General features: G+C 39.7%; 1 protein-coding gene across 3 annotated transcripts in view; it reads left to right on the top strand.

The window, feature by feature from the left end:
• The window catches only part of PAK5 (p21 (RAC1) activated kinase 5), a 603,498-nt gene that overhangs the window by 302,787 nt on the left and 282,317 nt on the right, over positions 1–18,394 (top strand). Inside the window, exon 2 of one of the 3 annotated variants that reach the window (XM_050745056.1) lies at positions 135–339. The gene's annotated coding sequence lies outside the window, so the exon portion shown is untranslated. Of the gene's footprint in view, positions 1–35; positions 340–18,394 lie in introns of those variants that run through there. The other 2 variants (XM_050745055.1, XR_007717043.1) reach the window with 2 other exon arrangements.

Here is an 18,394-nt window from a genome sequence, read left to right as displayed (position 1 = left end):
ACCCTCCCCCTCACCTCCACCCCCGGCCGCAGCTACCGCCTGCCTCCCGCCGGCTGCAGCGAAAACCCGGAGCAGCTGCGTGCGCTCATGGACAGTCCTCCGAGGAGCGAAGCCGGGCAGCTGGGCATGCTCAGTAACTGGGGGAGGTTTGGGTGGAGAGTAGAAAGCTGTGGCTCTGCCTCCCACCCCCTCCCGCTGGCCCCCGCCCCCCTTGCCCCTACCCAGCCCGTAGTAGTTCCCCAGCGTGCGCCCGGGGAGACCGGGAACATGGCGCTGGGAGCGCTGTAGCAGCTGAGAAGGGGCTGAGGCACCGCCGCTTCGCTGACAGCCGGCCACCAGGTAGGCAGGCGCGCCTGTCGGGGCTGCCTGGGTGGGTGTCCGCGCGAGGAGAGGCGCCTGCGGGGATGCGCGCCGCTGGTACCCGGAGCATCTCGCTTTGACGGGAGAGGATGCGAAGAGGACCTCTGTGACAGCGCGATCATGCATCTCCTAGGAGATGCAAAGGCTAGGGACCTGCTGCCTGGAGGGTAGGGATAGGGGACCGCCCACCCCCAACCCTTGCGCTACTATCCAGCCTGGGGTCTCTACGGGTCAAATAAAGGATAGTTCCATTTTGCTGGGCGGGAGGGCGTGGAGGAGAACCCCGGATTCCAGCCCTGAGATCCTGCTGGTACCCCGAACCGCTCGCAAGCCCAGCACCAGTTCTTTGTGTGTATACAGCCGCGCACACCCTGGGGGTGTCACGGCGCTGCTTTTCCCGAGGAGTGCTGGACATATTGCCAGGGCAGGATTCCCGTATGGTTTTTGTCTTTTGGCAGGTGTGGACTGGAGGATGCAATAGCTGAGCCTTTATGGGGCTGTGTTTTCCTTTGTTATTTGTGTGTGTGTGTGTGTGTGTGTGTGTGTATGTGTGTGCGCGCGTGTGTGTGTGCGCGCGCGCGCGTGGTGGGTTGTAATGGAGAGAGAGAGAGAACTTCTGCTTGTGGGCACCCTTGTGGGCAGGGCGTGGAAGAGGATCTCGGTTCCAAACTCTTGTCAAAATTGTGTGCCATGTCAGCCTCCTAGAGGGTAAACTTGAGAAGTCCAGGGATCATCACTGCTCAGTTTGGAGGATAAGCGCGATCGCCCTTCTTGAAACCGTGTGTGTGTATATGGAGCTTTCAACTCGGGCTGAGTTAATTTGTCAACATTAGATATCAATTAAGGAAACCTGAATCGCTGAGGCTATTTATGGTGATCTTTTTATGGCCAGAATAATAAACAAAAAGAAAAGTTGGCACAAAGCCAGAGGAAAGTGTCATTGTTAATAGTTGATGACAGCTTGAAAGACTGAACACACTTTTAGGGAAATCAGGAAACCTGCCATTCTACAGAGTTCTACCAAGATATAGCCACAGGGTCTTAGGTAACTCACAAAATCTCTTAGTGCAACCGCTTCTCTTTTGGGGCTTGGAGGCTGTAGACACTCTTTTTCTTACCTGATACAGATGGACAAGATGCTTTTTAGAAGCCCCTCCCACACTAGAATTATATGAAAATGACACCCTATAATAACAGCTCTGCCACCTTAGATTTGTGTATCTGTTATATTCAATAGCACAACAACTCAATGTTGGGGAGAAAGGTAAACAGGTTAGTTAGGGAGAAAGGTAAATTTAAAGTATGGGTTTATCTTTTGCTTTATAATATAAAGGATAGGCATCTTGGATATGAAGTTTGGAGACAGTTTCCTCTGCACTCGCGCTATTTATTTTTATAGTCTTGTTAGGTGGCGAGAATGAGTCAGTATCATCAAAATGAAGTGGAGGAATACATAAGGAAAATGCATTTAAGTAAATCAAAGCCATAAATGTCCAATCTGATGATAATACCTTGACTTGGAATACATATGTGCAAGGCAGGTGCACTGCTAAATGGAAGCAATAGAAGCCAATGGCAAGTTCCTGGGTAATGCTGACCTTAGACTAAAAATCGTGTGTTCTTCTGTGAATAGGTAGAGATTGTACTAGGTCTCTGCAGCTTGTTATTTTATTAATAATGTGAGTTTTAATTGCTATTAATTAGATATCAATTGAAAATTGATATCTAAGCATTGAATCAGTTAATATCTAAGCACTGAAAATCTAGTCTGGCAGTGCCTTTCCACTCTGTCAGGGCCTGCTGAAATGCTGTAGGTATGGGAGGCAGGCATTTGAAATCTGACTCTTCTGTGTTTAGCTTTGTGATTCTGGGAAAATTACTTAACTTTCCTAAGCCTCAGTTTCCTCACTTATAAAACAGTCCTGGGAATAGTAAGACCTACCTAGATGAGTAGATGTATGGATTACTCATAATTTAAATCACCAGGAAAATGGTGATGACCATTATGAGTAAGAGGGAAATGGATATTTACTGAATCTATACTATGTGTCCTATATAATGATTCAGGCTCAGTTAATTCCCTTAAATTTCCCAACTATATTAGTTTCCTAGGGCTGTTATAACAAGTTACCAAAACTGGGTGGCTTAAAACCACAGACGTTTATTCTCTCATAGTTCTGGAGGCTAGAGGTCCAAAATCAAGGTGTTGGCAAGGCCGTGCACCCTCCAAAACCTCTAAGGGAGGATTCTTGCTTGCCTTTTCCAGCTTCTGGTAGCCCCAGGTATTCCCTGGCTTGTGGCAGCATAACTCCAATCTCTGCCTCTGTCTTCACATGGCATCTTCCTCTCTGTCTCTGTCCCTGTGTCCAAATTTCCCTCTTCTTATACGGACATCATTCATAGTGGATTTAGGACCTGTTCCTTATTCAGTATGACCTCATGTTAACCAGATTACATTTGCAAAGGCCTGACTTCCAAACGTCATATACACAGGTTCTGGATGGGCATGAATTCTTGGGAGACACTCTTCAGCCCAGTACACCAACATCCCTCTGAACTGTGTTTAATGACCACATTAACATTATGTTAGCATAAGAGCAGAAGGTAAAGATAGAGTAGCATAGGTTCAGAAAATACTTTAAAGATTATTTAAGGGAACTAACCTATTTGAGGCTTTATATACACAACCATGGTAGGGAAGAGCAGGGTTCAAAGGTACCTCACTTATACATGTCACTTACCTGGGAGCCACGACAACCCAGGACCTGGGTCTTCTAGAGTATCTCAAACATACTCTGTCCCCAAATGATTTGTTGATGTTGCCTTCCATCCTTTTTGCTACCCTTCCAAGCAAATGCAAAACAAACAAAATGCATTAAACAACAAAAACAATAATAGCAACAAAGATAAGCTAACAACTTTCTAGTCCTTCTTAACCTGGTAAATGGCACCACTATCCATGGAGTTGCTTTAACCAGAAACCCAACCAGAATCACCTTTGACACCTCCATTCCCTTGACCTTCCACATTTAAAACCATCATATAGTCTCATAAATGCTATTTTCTATATAGATCTCTAAATACATCTTAATAAATTCTTTCTATCCCCGCCACCACCACTATCAAACTTCAAGCTACCATCTCTTACCTGGACCACTAGTATAACTTCCTAACAAGAACCTTGGTTCCTTGCCTGGCTCTTCTAATCCTTCAGGCAGAGCAGATAGGATAATGTCAGTTCCCTACATAAAATACCACCCACATACCTGGGACAGATTCCAGAGACTCCTAGAGCCTTTGGTACTTGGCCAGCCTCATCTTGTGCATCTCTTCCTCTTGATGCTGTCACACTGACCCTCTGTCTGTTTCTGAACATCCCCAACCATCTTCCCTCTATATTTTACCAGTGTGGGTCATACTCATCCCTTGGGCTTCCTTGACCTCTCTTCCCCACCAACCCAACTCTCTCATCATCCTTTTACTTTTATTCCACACACTTATTCCAGTTTGCAATTGCCTGTTTGTTTGTTTGGCTATGTCTGTAAGCCCTATAATGGCCATTTATTTTATGTCTTATATGCAGAAGGTCCTCAATAAACATTTGGCGAATGAGTGAAGGAACGAATACTCTGCCTCATAGCATTTTCCTGTGCCAACTTAAAGATCTGATTTTTAGAAGGTTTTTTTTTTTTTCTAGTGTAGAAAGAGCAATTTAGAACCTTATTCTGACTTCAAAAGGGGAGTATTCTTGGCTTTAACAAATGCATCTTTTAAGAACTGATTTAGGCTAGAAGTTAAGAATTGAGTCAAAATATTTTTTTGGCAACTGAGGTTTTTGTAAAAATACATCAATCAGTCAACAAATATTCTGCAAATATTTATTGCATGTGTATATTTGCCATGCTAAGGCCCTTGGAAGACAATGGTGAGCTAGACTTTCAGTCTTCTGGAAATTTATAGTAAACAATAATTAATAATCATTATGTATAATAATAAATAAATAATACACTTAATTATTTGTTGAGCTTCTGTTATATGCCAGTGTCTCTTCAGTTCCTGTCCATAATCATCACTATAGCCCTCTAATCTTTCCCAATAACACAGAACCCCACACTTACTAGGAGCACAACAAATATTTTGTGAATTAATGATTTGTTAGTACTATTATCCTGATCTTTTGAAATAGGAAATGTATGCTTATCTGGGGAAAAAGGTATTTGCTCATATATAGAAGAGCATGCAATTGCTTTCTCACTATATATTTTATATATATTTTAAATAAAACATTTAAAAAATGTTTTATTTAAAAAATCATCCTGGCCATTATCTCTGGAGTTAAATTAGGAGACAAATTACTCTTTATGTGGCAACAAGTTGCTGGTGTGTTTCTGTCAAAATTCTGAATTGTTTTATTGTTTTAATTTGTCCTGTTTAATCCAAGTGAGAAGTGACTTAATGTCTCTCATTCAGAGCCCTTTTTGTAGTTTTGAATAGTAAGACGGAGTGCCCAAAGAAAATGAATGTAGTTCAGCAGAGGAACACGTGTTATGTTTTAGATTTCTAAAGTGGCTTCAATTTCAGGTCTTTATATTCATCTCATAAAAGGGTGATTTTAAAAAAAATAGTAAAATAGTATTTAATGCCTATGCTTAAGTGAAGCTTCTCATATAAGTAACCAAAAATTAGACAGTGTGTCTTGATTTTGTTTAAAAGTGATGGATACACCATGGGATCAATTAAAACCTAAAGGAACTGGTATGAAATTTCAGTAAGGTTGTTTGTTATAAAATACATGTTCAAAAATCGATGGCCACCCTAAATGCCAGTGTTTTATTAACTAAAAAGTAGAAGGGAAAATGATTCTATTCATGAATTAACTAATATATAAATTGAGTAGGAACAATAGAAAACGTACATAAAATACTTGTGAATAATAAGAAATATATAAAAGCCTTTGTAGAAAGCTATACAATTTTACTCAAACCAATAAACTGAGAAGCAAAAAAAGAAAGATATACCTTATGCTTTGGTAGAAAGATGAATATTATGAAACGGTTATTTTTCCCAGATCAATTATATAGTTTTATTACATTGGGATTTGGGAGAACCTTACAAAATGATTCTAACATCCATCTGGAAGAATCACTATATAAAAATAAAAGAAAACTTTTCCAAAGAATAGTAGTGGTGGTGGGGAAGGTGAGTGGTGGTGGTAAGATGGGAGGTGGTGGTAAATACAGGTGGTGTGGGGAGTGGAGTTTTGGGGATGGTGGAGGTGGGGGAAGTTTGACGGTAGAGATGAATACATGAAGGTGGTGGATGAGGTGGTATGGATGGGGGTGGTGGGTGGTGGATGTGGGTGGTGGGGTGAAGGTAGGTAGATGGGAGTGGTAGTGGTAATGGGTGCCATTGTTGAAACAAAAATAAATTTGATCATTGAACTACAATCATTATAGCAATGTAGTACTGGTGTAAGAATTGATTAATAGCTCAGTGGAGTAGAAGAGCCTGGAAACAGATTTAGGTCATTCTTAGAACCAGAAATATGACAGAGAAAGCATTATGAACCAGGGAGGAGTATTTGACGAAAACGTCATGGAACTTGGCTAAGTGTATAGAAAGCATTCAACTAAGAACCTCTGTTTACATGACCCTCCAAACGAAATTCCACATAAATTTTAAGTTTTTATGCAAGGTGGAAAACAAAGCTAGAATAAAATATTTAACTAACTTTAGGGGAAGTACTTTTTAAATATAAAATCAATGGGAAGAATCACAAAGCAAAATAAAGATTTGAATATATTTTAAACTTTCATATGCAGAAATGCATGCATTTTAAAGCAGAACAGAATCATGGAAAACAATATTGACACCAAACGTGATATGACAGTTCATGATAGCCTTGAGGAACTCTTGCAAATCAGTGAGTAAACAATAGAATAGCACCCCATAGAATTGTCCAAATATCTGAATGCATAATTCAAAAGGAAGAAATAAAAGACCAATGCACACATTTAATAAATGTTATTACTATTAATCACAGAAATGCAAATTAAAATAAAAATGAGGTGCTGTGTTTTATATATTAAATAAGTAAAAAATTCAAAAAATAAACTCAATACTGGCAAGGATGCAGTGAGAAGGACAATCTCTTTCATTACTTGTGGTGGGAGGGTTACATAATACAACCTTCCTACAGAAAAGTTTAAAAATACTTATCAAAATGTCTGCCAGGCACGGTGGCTCATGCCTATAATACCAGCACTTTGGGAGGCCAAGGCAGGTGAATCACTTGCGGCCAGGAGTTTGAGACCACCCTGGCCAACATAGGAAAACCCCTTCTCTACTAAAATACAAAAAAAAAAATAGCTGGGTATGGTGGCACACTCCTGTGATCTCAACTTCTTGGGAGGCTGAAGCAGGAGAATTGCTTGAACCTGAGAGGTGGAGGTTGCAGCAAGCCGAGATCGCATTACTGTGCTCCAGCTGTTTATTAAAATAAACAGCTGTAATTGAAATTAAAATGAATGACATTAAAATTAAATGAAATTTAAAAAAATTGTCAAAAGCTTTTAAAAGTTCTAATTATTTGATGTGCTATTCCGCTTGCTTTTTATTTTATGTTTGCTTTTGTCTTTGGTAAGGAAGTAGATGCAGGTAAAATTGTGTATTATAATATATTTCATAGTAATAAATATTAAAAAGAACCTATATAACTAGAACTTGGGAGCTTGGTAAAGATATTTAAGGTCCCAAGATAACAGACTACTATATAGGTATTAAAATTAATCATTTTGAAGATTATATAGTGACATGAAACAACCTTCACCACAATTTTAAGTGGAAAAAAACAAAATGCACTACTACATATATTGTATTGTTAATACGTGTTTTGTGAAATGAAAACGTCATGCAAGTATATTAAAAAAAAACAGAACAAATTCAAAAGTTAGGCAATCTCTAGTGGTAGAAGTATGGATGGCTTTTATTTTGTTATACTTTTCCAAATTTTAAAAAATGTAGTAGGTCGGGCGTGGTGGCTCACACCTGTAATCTCGCCACTTTGGGAGCTTCAGGCAGGTGGATCGCTTGAGCTCAGGAGTTTGACACCAGGCTGACCAACATGGCAAAACCCCTTCACTACAAAAAATACAAAAGTTAGCTGGGCATGGTGGTGCATGCCTGTAATTTCAGCTACTCAGGTGGCTGAGGTGGAAGGAATGTCTGAGCCCATGAGGTGCAGATTGTAGTGAGCCAAGATTGCGCCACTGCACTCCAGCCTGGGCGACAGAGTGAGGCCCTGCCTTGAAAAAAAAACAAATTAGCCAATGATGTGTTGTTTTATGAATCAGAAAAAAACCCACTATTTTATAAATAAGCAGTGATATACATTTAGGTTGTAATTATTCATTTATGTAACAAACATTCATTGATTCTCTCTTGTGTCAGGGGCTCTGCCAAGTGTATCAGCAATGACTTTTAGATTGCATGCAAATGAAGGAAACTCTGCCTAACTCCAGCAAAAGGAATTTACTAGAAGGATATCAGGTAGCTAAAAGAATTGCCAGGAATGTGGCGGAGGGTAGGGAATCACACACACACACACACACACACACACGCACGCGCACACACACACACATCCCAAAACAGCTTGGAAGCAGACGAAGCTAGTTAGCTCCAGGTCTAGATATCAGGAGCTTTGGAAGAGACTCTAGCCAAGAATGACTTGTTCTGAGCTTGACCACAGTCCACTGGTTGCTATGCTTGGGGTTCTTCCCCTACACCCAACCCACTGGGCATAGGATAGGAGTGGGAGTACCTTGATTAGTAGGCCCACTACCCTTTTCCAGTGAAAGAAACACAAGAGATGTGATGGGTGCTAAAAAACCAAAACCAAACCAAAACAAAAAAAGACAACAGAAATGCCCATTACCCTAGGACTTAGGGGCAAACAGGGTTGAATACCAGTCATCCCTCTCTTCCCTTCCCACAGGAAACATTTGCTATGACATGGGGGTTTAACTTAAGGTTCATGGTGTAATGTTCACTGTGATGTGCATCATTGAAGGTACAATATGGGTGCCCCACACAGAACGTACTTTTTCCTCTTGGAGCCAGCAGTGACATGTCAGGAAGAGTGTGGCTTTTCAGCTTGATCCTCATATACCAGCAGGAATTTTGAAAGGAAGGTCCCATTTTCTCAGATAAGAGAAAATCCTAGAAAGGTATAATCTGAAAGAAACAGTGAAGCAGAAGCAAGAGATATAATTTGGAAATAGATCAGGCACCAACACGGGTCTGGCCTTCTTTTCTGAATGATCTTACATTCAGCAAGCCCAATAGTCATGTTTGAGTTTAGTTCACCATGAATATGGCCCTCTTGGTTCAATTAGCTTTGGTTAATAAAGTTATTATTAACTAAATATGAAAAGATCATACTCAGATCAGTGCATATTCTTACTGTAGCTCTCATGATAAATAGGAAATGTCTGTGGCTGTCCAGGTAACTTAACAATCATGTTGTTGCTTTTATAACTCTTTATAAACTTTTCTGTGAAGAAAGATGATTTGTAAGTGGAAGAGAAAAAGGAGGTAATTGTTCTTCACTTGCACTAAAAACAGGACAGAAAAAATAATCTTAAACTAGCAAGAGAGGTACCTGTACCGGTCCCTGCATATTAGAGGGCTCTGCTACTCTGTACTCCAACTTCTCATCACCTGGACAGCCCTGCTCCTCTGCAACAAAGACCCCACGTTTCCCCTGGAGCCCTTTGCCTCCCTCTGAGTCTTGCTCTGCGTAGCTGGGACCTTGGAATTCACTGCTCATGGGGCTCCTGGGCCCCATGGGGGCTGAAAAAAGACTGTTGGTGGGAGGTGTAAATGGAGCTTGGACTTGTGGACTTTGTAGTCTCCACACAGGTGCTGAAGGCCATGGTTGAAAGAGGAAGGGATGGGGAGGGGACCAGAGACTGGGTCTCCTTGCTTTGCTATGTTCCCAAATTTAAGTATTCTAAATTTAAATCTGGCTTCTAGGTTGTTAGGAAGGGATTATTTGTTAAGCCAGGAAGATATAACACGTTTAAATTAACATTTTTTAGCTTGATTTATAGTATTTAAATATTGAGATCTGTAATATGTGGGACTCCTTTTGTACTCTTGTCTCTCAAATGTTAGGATCAGGCCTGCTCAGGTAACTGTTTTAGAAAGGTACCACTCAATTGTTGAGACGCACATGCATAATTAGCTAATTGTGCAATGGCAATGTAGATGATAAGAAAAATATACTTTTTGTGATTATAGCTAACATATTGAACAAGATGTGTTAAGCCCACATCCAAGTGTTTTACCTGTGTGTATTAATTAGTCTTCATAAAAGCCCCATAAAATAGGTCACTCAAGGCAAAATATCATTCAGCTAGATAGAATCAAGAAGCCCCGGATCATCTGAATCCAAAGGCCATAAACACTGTGGTATATAACAATTCAATGGATAAGAAAAGTTTTGTTTGAGGTCCTTGAACCTCCAATAATTTAAAAGTCATTGGATTAATCAACCCACTTTGACTCTCCAATACTGTCAGATCCTCCGATTCAGCATTCCTGTTCGTGTAGATTTCCTCATGAAAAGGGAGAGTAAATGCATGGACTGCCTTGCTGTGTTTGGTATTATGATTAACTGAATGTTCCAAACCAAAAATCAATATTTCGTTGCTTGTATAAGAAGCAAATTTAACTTACCTTTTTAAACAGATGTCCAGTTGTGGGATTTCCTTTGCTAATTTTCAACGGAATTGCCATTGTGTCATTGATGATAAAGGTAAATTGGCCATAAGGTAAATTGGCACTGGTTCATGCCCCTACTACTCTTCTATTACCCTATTGTCCAACTGAACCAAGAAGACTTTCTGCAATCGATATTGGTTCCATCACTCTTTTGATAACAACTTACATAATGGGAGAAGGAAAGGAGGAAGCGAGGGAAGGGGAAAGAGAAAAACACAGAGAGAGAAACTCCCACCTTTGGTTCCAAATATGAGATCTCTGATAGACACAACAGTTATTAGCTTCATTTCCAATTAAAATTCAAGGTTGGCATACGATTAAGAAATTATTTAGCTGTTTTCTAGTGGGAACTTCCTGTGTTTGTTTCTAATGGTCACTGGAATCGTGCAAATGGTGTTTGTATAATACTGATTTTTTAGCTAATTGTTTTTAGCTGTCAGCTCTGTTGCCCCCTTATTTTATAGCTACATTACAGTTTACTGACCCAGGAAGTGAACTTCCTGAAAGAATAGAACATTTACACTTTATTTGTTTAAAAGAAAGATTCTTCCTCTAAAGTAGGAACAGTTGTTATGTGGGTATGATTTAACTTCTAAAAATAAGAACACTGATGGAGGAGGGGGATTTAAAAAAATTTTACAGAAACACAACTTAGAGTTTTTCTCATCCTGGTGGTTTTTAGGACAATGTTCTCTCTTCTTTAGGTATTAGAGATAGGGAAACAAATAAAAAAAAAGAATTTGCCAATAATATTTGAATAATAGTTATTCATGCCTTAAGTAGTGGTTTAATCCTTTTTGAGAGTTTTTAAGATAACAGCTACCTACCTGCAAGTTGTGTGCTATCTCTTTAGGACTCCAAGTAGAGTCTACTCTTCTCCCACCCTCACAGCCAAGCGGTATCTAAATTGCAACTTGGTTGGGCACGGTGGCTCACCTCTGTAATCCCAGCACTCTAGGATCACCTGAGGTCAGGAGTTCGAGACCAGCCTGGCCAACGTGGTGAAACCCTGTCCCTACTAAAAATACAGAAAAATTAGCTGGGCATGGTGGCGCACGCCTGTGATCCTAGCTACTCGGGAGGCTGAGGCAGGAGAATTGCTTGAACCCGGGAGGCAGAGGTTGCAGTGAGCTGAGATTGTGCCACTGCACTCCAGCCTGGGCGACAAAGCAAGACTCTGTCTCTAAATAAATAAATAAATTGCAACCTAAAAAACACTTTTTGCATGTGCCCTTCCCTGTCTCCACTGCCACTCCCCTTTGCATCTCTCAATTAGATCTTGTGTCAGCCTCCTATCTCTTCTCTTTCATTCCTACCCCCAAAATGATCTTCTGTTATCTGAGTATCACCCCTTCATTGAAAAGTTTCTGTCCAGCTACCACCTTCTCCCACCCCACCCCTATCCCAAAATCCTCCCACATGGTTCTGGATTGTTCCTCTCAAACAGACATCACAATGTTTTGTAGATTTTTTTTTAAACTTAACTCCCTTCTTGCACTAAACTGGGAACTCTTCTAAAGCAGGCATCTTGTTTCTTCATCTTCGTATCCCCAGCACCTGGCTTTACACCTACACATGTTAGGTCTTTAATAAATGACTATGGATGAATGGATATTACCCAGGCTAAAAAATTTGAATACGAATGAGAAAGGGTGGTGCCATGATTTAAAGGGCCACTCAAGTCAAAATATCATTCAGTTAGATAGAGTCAAGAGGCAGAGTCAAACCCTGTATCATCTGAATCCAAGACCATCAAAGCTATGGTATGCAGCAACTCAGTGGATAAGAAAAGTTCTGTTTGGGGTCCTAAACAAAAGTTGGCTAATCTAAAATTAACTAATCTGAAAGTTATCTCATCCATTTTCTTTAAAAATACACAAACTAGTTTCACACTAATATTAGTTTTCTATTTTCTGTGAATAAAAAAGAGGCAGAGAGAAAGATTAAACCCTCTACCTGTTTCTGGTTGGAGAAAGACAAATATTCCAATATTGGATGTGGATATAAGGTGGAGATTCTAAACACATGGAAAAGAGAGAAAGTGATGAAGCAAACTATAAGCTGAGAGCCGGCTTCCCAACAATAGAGCAAATAAACTGAGCTTCTTGAAAAACATTGAGAATAATTATTTGATTGCTAGATGCAGCTTAACACCTACTGCTCTATTGTCCCAAACCTGGTATGAATATGCCTAATTGGTGGTGTGATTCCTGCTCAAATATCACTTGATTTGTGTAGTGAAAGGTGGGGTTTTATATGGTTCTGCCCAAGTCTTCGGCACCAATGTTTCCATAGCAACAGATGCACTATGAAATGAGGAAGAAATCAGAAAGTTTGGGAGAGAAATAAATCAAAGTGAGTGATCCCAGCAAGGGGTTCCCCAGGGTGAGTCCCAAGGGCTTTTCAGGCTTCTGGTCAGATATGTTTACGGCAGAATTCTCGGAGATAGAGGATTCTAGGATGATAAATGCCAGGGATTTTTTAAAGCAATATATGGGTACTATCTATGACAGCAGTTACCTTGCGTGCTTCAGCTTGGATTTCTAAGGCAAGGTCCTGTGTTGGGATATTAGGAGTCTACACTCGTTGAAAGAATCACTTACCATTTAGAGCCTACTAATCCCTAGGTAACAGGATATGAAAACTGGAGATTTTTACTGTCTTTTAAATCGAATTGAGCTATTCTTCTAAAGTTGGAAGGTCTAGAACACTGTGAATTCTATTAGGTACTAAATATTTGACTATGTCAATTTAGAGCAGTATCTAATTTTGTGGTATAAGTGTGTTCTGTTTAACACAGAAAGTGTGAAATTTCCCAGAAAAAAAAAATCTAGATTTCTGGCTTCTCTTATTCAAAAAATCACACACACAAATACACACACATACACATAGTTGCAAAATTTGTCAACACTGACCATGTTTCTTCATGACAATCATATGCTGTAGCTGAGTAGCAGCTGCCTCTAACATGGATTGGTCATGGAGTCTTCACTTTGTCACAGTCCCCATCACTCCCTACTGCCTATAATCAGGCCATTTTAATTGTTTATATTACCCTCTTGGTCATTAAAGTATTGAATTTATTACCTTTGAATTTGAGTGAGTATTGCTCTATATTTTTTGCATCGTTTTATCCTTATATATTGTACCTTCTTAATCTCGCTTTCCAAAAATGTGGACCAACTTATTTAATAATTTAAATATAAGGCAAGTGACATTTTAGAAAGATGCATTTAAAAAATTTTATCCTAGAAAACAAATTTAAAAGTAAGACTTTATGCTGGTATGAAGTTTATTTAAAAGCAAAGAGTTTAGAGATATTTGGTGAAAACATTTGCATAGTTAGATAGGCTTCTGCAACTACTTTTTCAATATTTCTTTCAACACTGGACAATTTTTGAAAAAATTTCTGTTGTGTTTTATTTGAACTAAACTGAAATGGAAAAATAAATCATATGATTTATTTTTTGAGCTTGAGCTTGCTGGAGGTAGGGATTATCAAAACGCAAAAGGATGGTATCATGTTTCATATGATATTATCATCTGGAAAATATAAAACATTCACAATGCAACTGTGCCCACAGCAGTGAAGTAGAACCTTATAAATGATATGCATTCTATAGAATGGCTGGAAAAATCTCAAAATCATTATTGGAATCATCCAGGGTGACTAAGAATAATAATATCACTGTACCTTACTAAAAAATAATGAAAAACGAGTCAGATAGAAAATTCCAGAGTTGTCCCTAGAGTTTTTATTTGCTTAGGAAGGATGATAGCAGTAACTTCCCATTTCTTTTCAGACCTCAATTTTATTTTAAACACAGAACACAGTCCACCCGCTGAAAAGAATTTTCTTTTCTACAAAGACCAGGGTGTGCAATGACTGTGAATATCACTGTAAAACAGAAGAACATTTGGCTCTAAGTTACTCACTTAACTAGTCGGATTAAAACAGGATAATTGGATCTGTCTATTAGGGTGGTGTCTGTTTATGTCTGCTTTCTCCTGTGAAGGCTAGATTAAAAAATAGGAAACAGATATTACAATGAACATTCCCAACTAGTCACTCACCCATTCAGCAGCTACACCTTGAGTACTACTCTGCTTACTTCAGGTGGCATGTACCATGAGGGGGCACATCAATGAACATAGAAGATAAAAATGTTCTTCTATGAACATAGAAGATGCAAAAAGAAGGAAAGACAGGCAGGAAACAGCATAATAAATAAATGTATAGAATGCCAGAAGGTCATCAGTGCTTTGATAAAATAGAGTGGGATAAAGGAAATCAAAAGGGCTACGATGGGTGGCGGTAAAGGGCGTGATTTTAAATAGGATGGTCAGAATAGGCGTAACTGAGAAAGTGACATTTGAAGGAGGAGAGAAAATTACCATATAGATACACATGGGACAGCATCCCAGGTAGGGATGGGGACCATTTTTGCACTGCACTCCAAATTGCATATGATTTGTCTCCTGCAAAGACTCTCACGTTTTTTCATTTGGAAGTAGAATTTTAGTGCTGGTTCAAACCCTAACCTCATTCTAATGCTGTTAAGGACACCATTACTCCAGTCCTGCCCGGTCTTCTCTAGATAAACCATAACTGCCTTTGGAAATTTTTTTTAAGAGACAAGGTCTCACTTGTCAAGACAAGTGAGACACTCACAAGACAAGGCCCAGGCTGATCTTAAACTCCTGGCTTTAAACAATCCTCCTGCCTTGGCCTCCCAAAGTGCTGGAATTATAGGCATAAGCCACCACACACAGCCTTCCTTTTGGATATTTAATATTTTTCCATTTTAGTTTAATTCAAATGAAGCAGAACAGGGTTTTTTTTTGTAATTGTCTAATGTTTAAAAAGTATGAAATTATAACACATACTAGGTACTTGATAAGTTTTTTGTTGGGTTATAGAAAGAAAAGATATGCCTCAGAGTTAGAACAGTGATTGTAACAGTAACCAAATTCTTTGAACATGTATTATATGCCAGATATTGTGTTACATGTTTTATAAACACTATCTCATTTGATTCTTGCAGTAGGCTTATAAGTTAGGTGTTATCATTATTCCATTTTATGGCTAGTAAATAGATTGTGCTGCCTTGCTCTATTGATTAAAATTAATCTTCTACAAGCATAAAAAAAGGTAAAAAGTATTTTCTCAAGTTCTAAGTGTAAGTCCTTTAACTTCCTCTATTTTATTTAGGAATCCCCCCCAGAAACAGACCTTGAGGCAAGGATTCAATAGCAAGTAGTTTACTTGGAACGTTCGTGGAATACCATTAAGAGAGAAGGAAAGTAACACATGGAAGGAAAGTTTATTAGTCTGTTCTCACACTGCTAATAAAGACATACCCAAGACTGGGTAATTTATAAAGGAAAGAGGATTAATGGACTCACAGTTCCACATGGCTGGGGAGGCCACACAATCATGGTGGAAGACGAAGGAAGAGCAAACGATCATCTTACATGGAGGAAGGCAAGATTACTTGTGCATTTATAAAACCATCAGATCTTGTGAGACTTATTTACTACCATGAGGCAGTATGGGGGAAACCACCCCTATGATTCAGTTATCTCCACCTGGCCCCACCCTTGACACATGGGGATGGGGATTATTATAATTCAAGGTGAGATTTGGTGGGGACACAGCCAAACCATATCAGAAACTGTCAGTCCGTTCCTGCTACTATAACAAAATACATTAGACTGGATACTTTTTAAATAATAGAAATTGATTTCTCGTAGTTCTAGAGGCTTACAAGTCCAAGATCAAGGCACCGGCAGGTTTGGTGTCTGGAAAGGGCTTCTCCTCCGCTTTAAGATGGAATCTTGTTGCTCTGTCCTCCAGGGTGAAAAGAATGAATGCTGTGTCCTCACATGGCAGAAGGGTAAAAAAAGGGATAAACTTGCTTCCTCAAGCTTTTCTATAAGGACACTAATCTCATTCATGACAGTGGAGCTCTGATGGCCTGATCACCTCCTAAAGACTCTTAATATTATTACCTTCAGGTTTAAGTTCCAACATGTGAATTTCAGAGGGACATACACATCTAAATCATAGCAGAAAAGCTGCCAACATTGGAGTATTAAAATAGAGAAACTGGGAAATGGTATAAAACTCATGCCTCCAAATCAGTCCACCCAAAGGGGAGGGAACTGAGGTATTTATACACCAACTCCCATCAGTCATTAGTTGAAGGCTGCTCCCAGAGAATGTTAATTTCTCTGTACTTCCAAGCTTCCATGATTTGGAAAAGCCCTTAGGAACACAGATACTGACTGTTGGAAGTCAGTAGGCATATGGGTGGATAGTAATCGGGCTTGCTACATCTATACCAGTTGCCTCCCTGGTCATGTGCCTGCCAAACTTCAGAGATCCTTTAGAAGTTGTTGTAAGAAAAGAAAAATTTATCTTCTTGATTGGACTATTTATTAGTGTAGATAAGAACACCCCAGGTACAGTGGGTAAAAGAGCATTGAGCCAGAGTGTTAAGTTGCTCTCAAAGTCATTTCCAAATGAACAAGATGATGTAACTATGGGTGCTCAATTGTACATAATTAAGCATGGAACTGTTATTATAAATGCATCTAATGTTGAAAAATGAAACAGAAGTAAGGCTACAACTGACCTTGTGATGAAACAGAAAGATGAAATATTCCTGAGAGTAAATCATTTGCCCGTGTAATGTAATTGCTTTTTTTTTTTTTCTTTCTTTCTTTTTTTTTGGAGACAAAGTCTCACTCTGTTGCCCAAGCTGGAATACAGTGACAGGATCTCGGCTCTCTGCAACCTCTGCCTCCTGGGTTCAGGCAATCCTTCAACCTCAGTCTCCCAAGAAGCTGTGACTACAGGCATGCACCACCACACCTGGCTCATGTTTTTTATTTTTAGTAGAGAAGGGGTTTCACCATATTGCCCAAGCTGGTCTCGAACTCCTGAGCTCAGGCAATCTGCCCACCTCGGCTTCCCAGAGTGCTGGGATTATAGGTGTAAGCCACCATACTGGGCCTGCATTCTTGTAGGATACTGGTGGACCAGTCGTTAAGCTGTATCTTCCATGGCATTATTTGGGAACTCTATATCCCCAAAAATGTTGTTCATGCCCATGATCATTTTTAGGAATAGCTATCTTGAAACTTGGGAAAGCTGGAGAATATATAATACAAAATGATTTTGAGTCTGTCTTGCAAGAAACCACAAACCAAAAATAATTTTGCATGGAGAAAGAAGAGAATGTAACAAGTATGCTGAGAGCAGAAAGGCAAGTGTTAGTCCTCTGTATGTGTGGATAAACAGTAAATGTCAGTGAATTTTAACTGAGTGATGAAGTGCATTTGATCAGGAAAAAGTAAAGAATGCATGTTGGGCAGTTACCAGCCTGAAGTGGGATTCAAAAATAACCCAGATGGCTTTCTTGATGAGAATGTATCAGTTGAGGTAGTTTAGGATAGTAGAGACAGTGTTTTAAAATTAGCCACCTGCTTCCAACAATTGTGGAGCAAGAAGGAGATTCAAATTTGAGGTCGTATCAGTGATTGCCAATAGGATACTCAGGTTAGGCAGGCTACAAATTATTGTGCTCTGAAAAGAATCACAGTTAACCTTGGATTTGAGATACATGTTGGTTTTAAGAAACTCATCATCTTTTTTTTTTTTTTTTTTTTGAGACAGAGTCTCACTCTGTTGCCCAGGCTGGAGTGCAGTGGCATGATCTCGGCTCACTGCAACCTCCGCCTCCCGTGTTCAAGCAATTCTCCAGCCTCAGCCTCCCAAGTAACTGGGATTACAGGTGCCCACCGCCACACCCAGCTGATTTTTGTATTTTTAGTAGAGATGGGGTTTCACCATGTTGGCCAGGCTGGTCTTGAACTCCTGACCTCAGATGATCCACCCACCACAGTCTCCCAAAATGCTGAGATTACAGGTGTGAGCCATCGCACCTGGCCATTATATTGGTATGGACAGGAAACCTGTTTTTCACACCAGAGGGCACCAGGGGTGCTAGAGTTTCCCACTTGGAGTAACAGAATATTGTTCAAAATTTCTGGTGTTCATAAATATTCTTTATTCTAAGAGAAGAAATTTGGGGAGAGCTATCAGGGCTGGAGGAAGAGTGGTGCTTAGGGGCTTTGCATCACCAACATTGAGACTTCCTTTACCACTTTGGATTGCTCTAATTGTTGAACCTGAGTGTTACAGTTCTGCTTTTCCCTGGTTCTCATTTCAAGGCTCCTCATTCAG

Source organism: Macaca thibetana, chromosome 10 (genome assembly GCF_024542745.1).
Source record: "Macaca thibetana thibetana isolate TM-01 chromosome 10, ASM2454274v1, whole genome shotgun sequence".
NCBI classification, from domain to species: domain Eukaryota; kingdom Metazoa; phylum Chordata; class Mammalia; order Primates; family Cercopithecidae; genus Macaca; species Macaca thibetana.
This window is presented reverse-complemented; position numbering and strand designations above follow the sequence as displayed.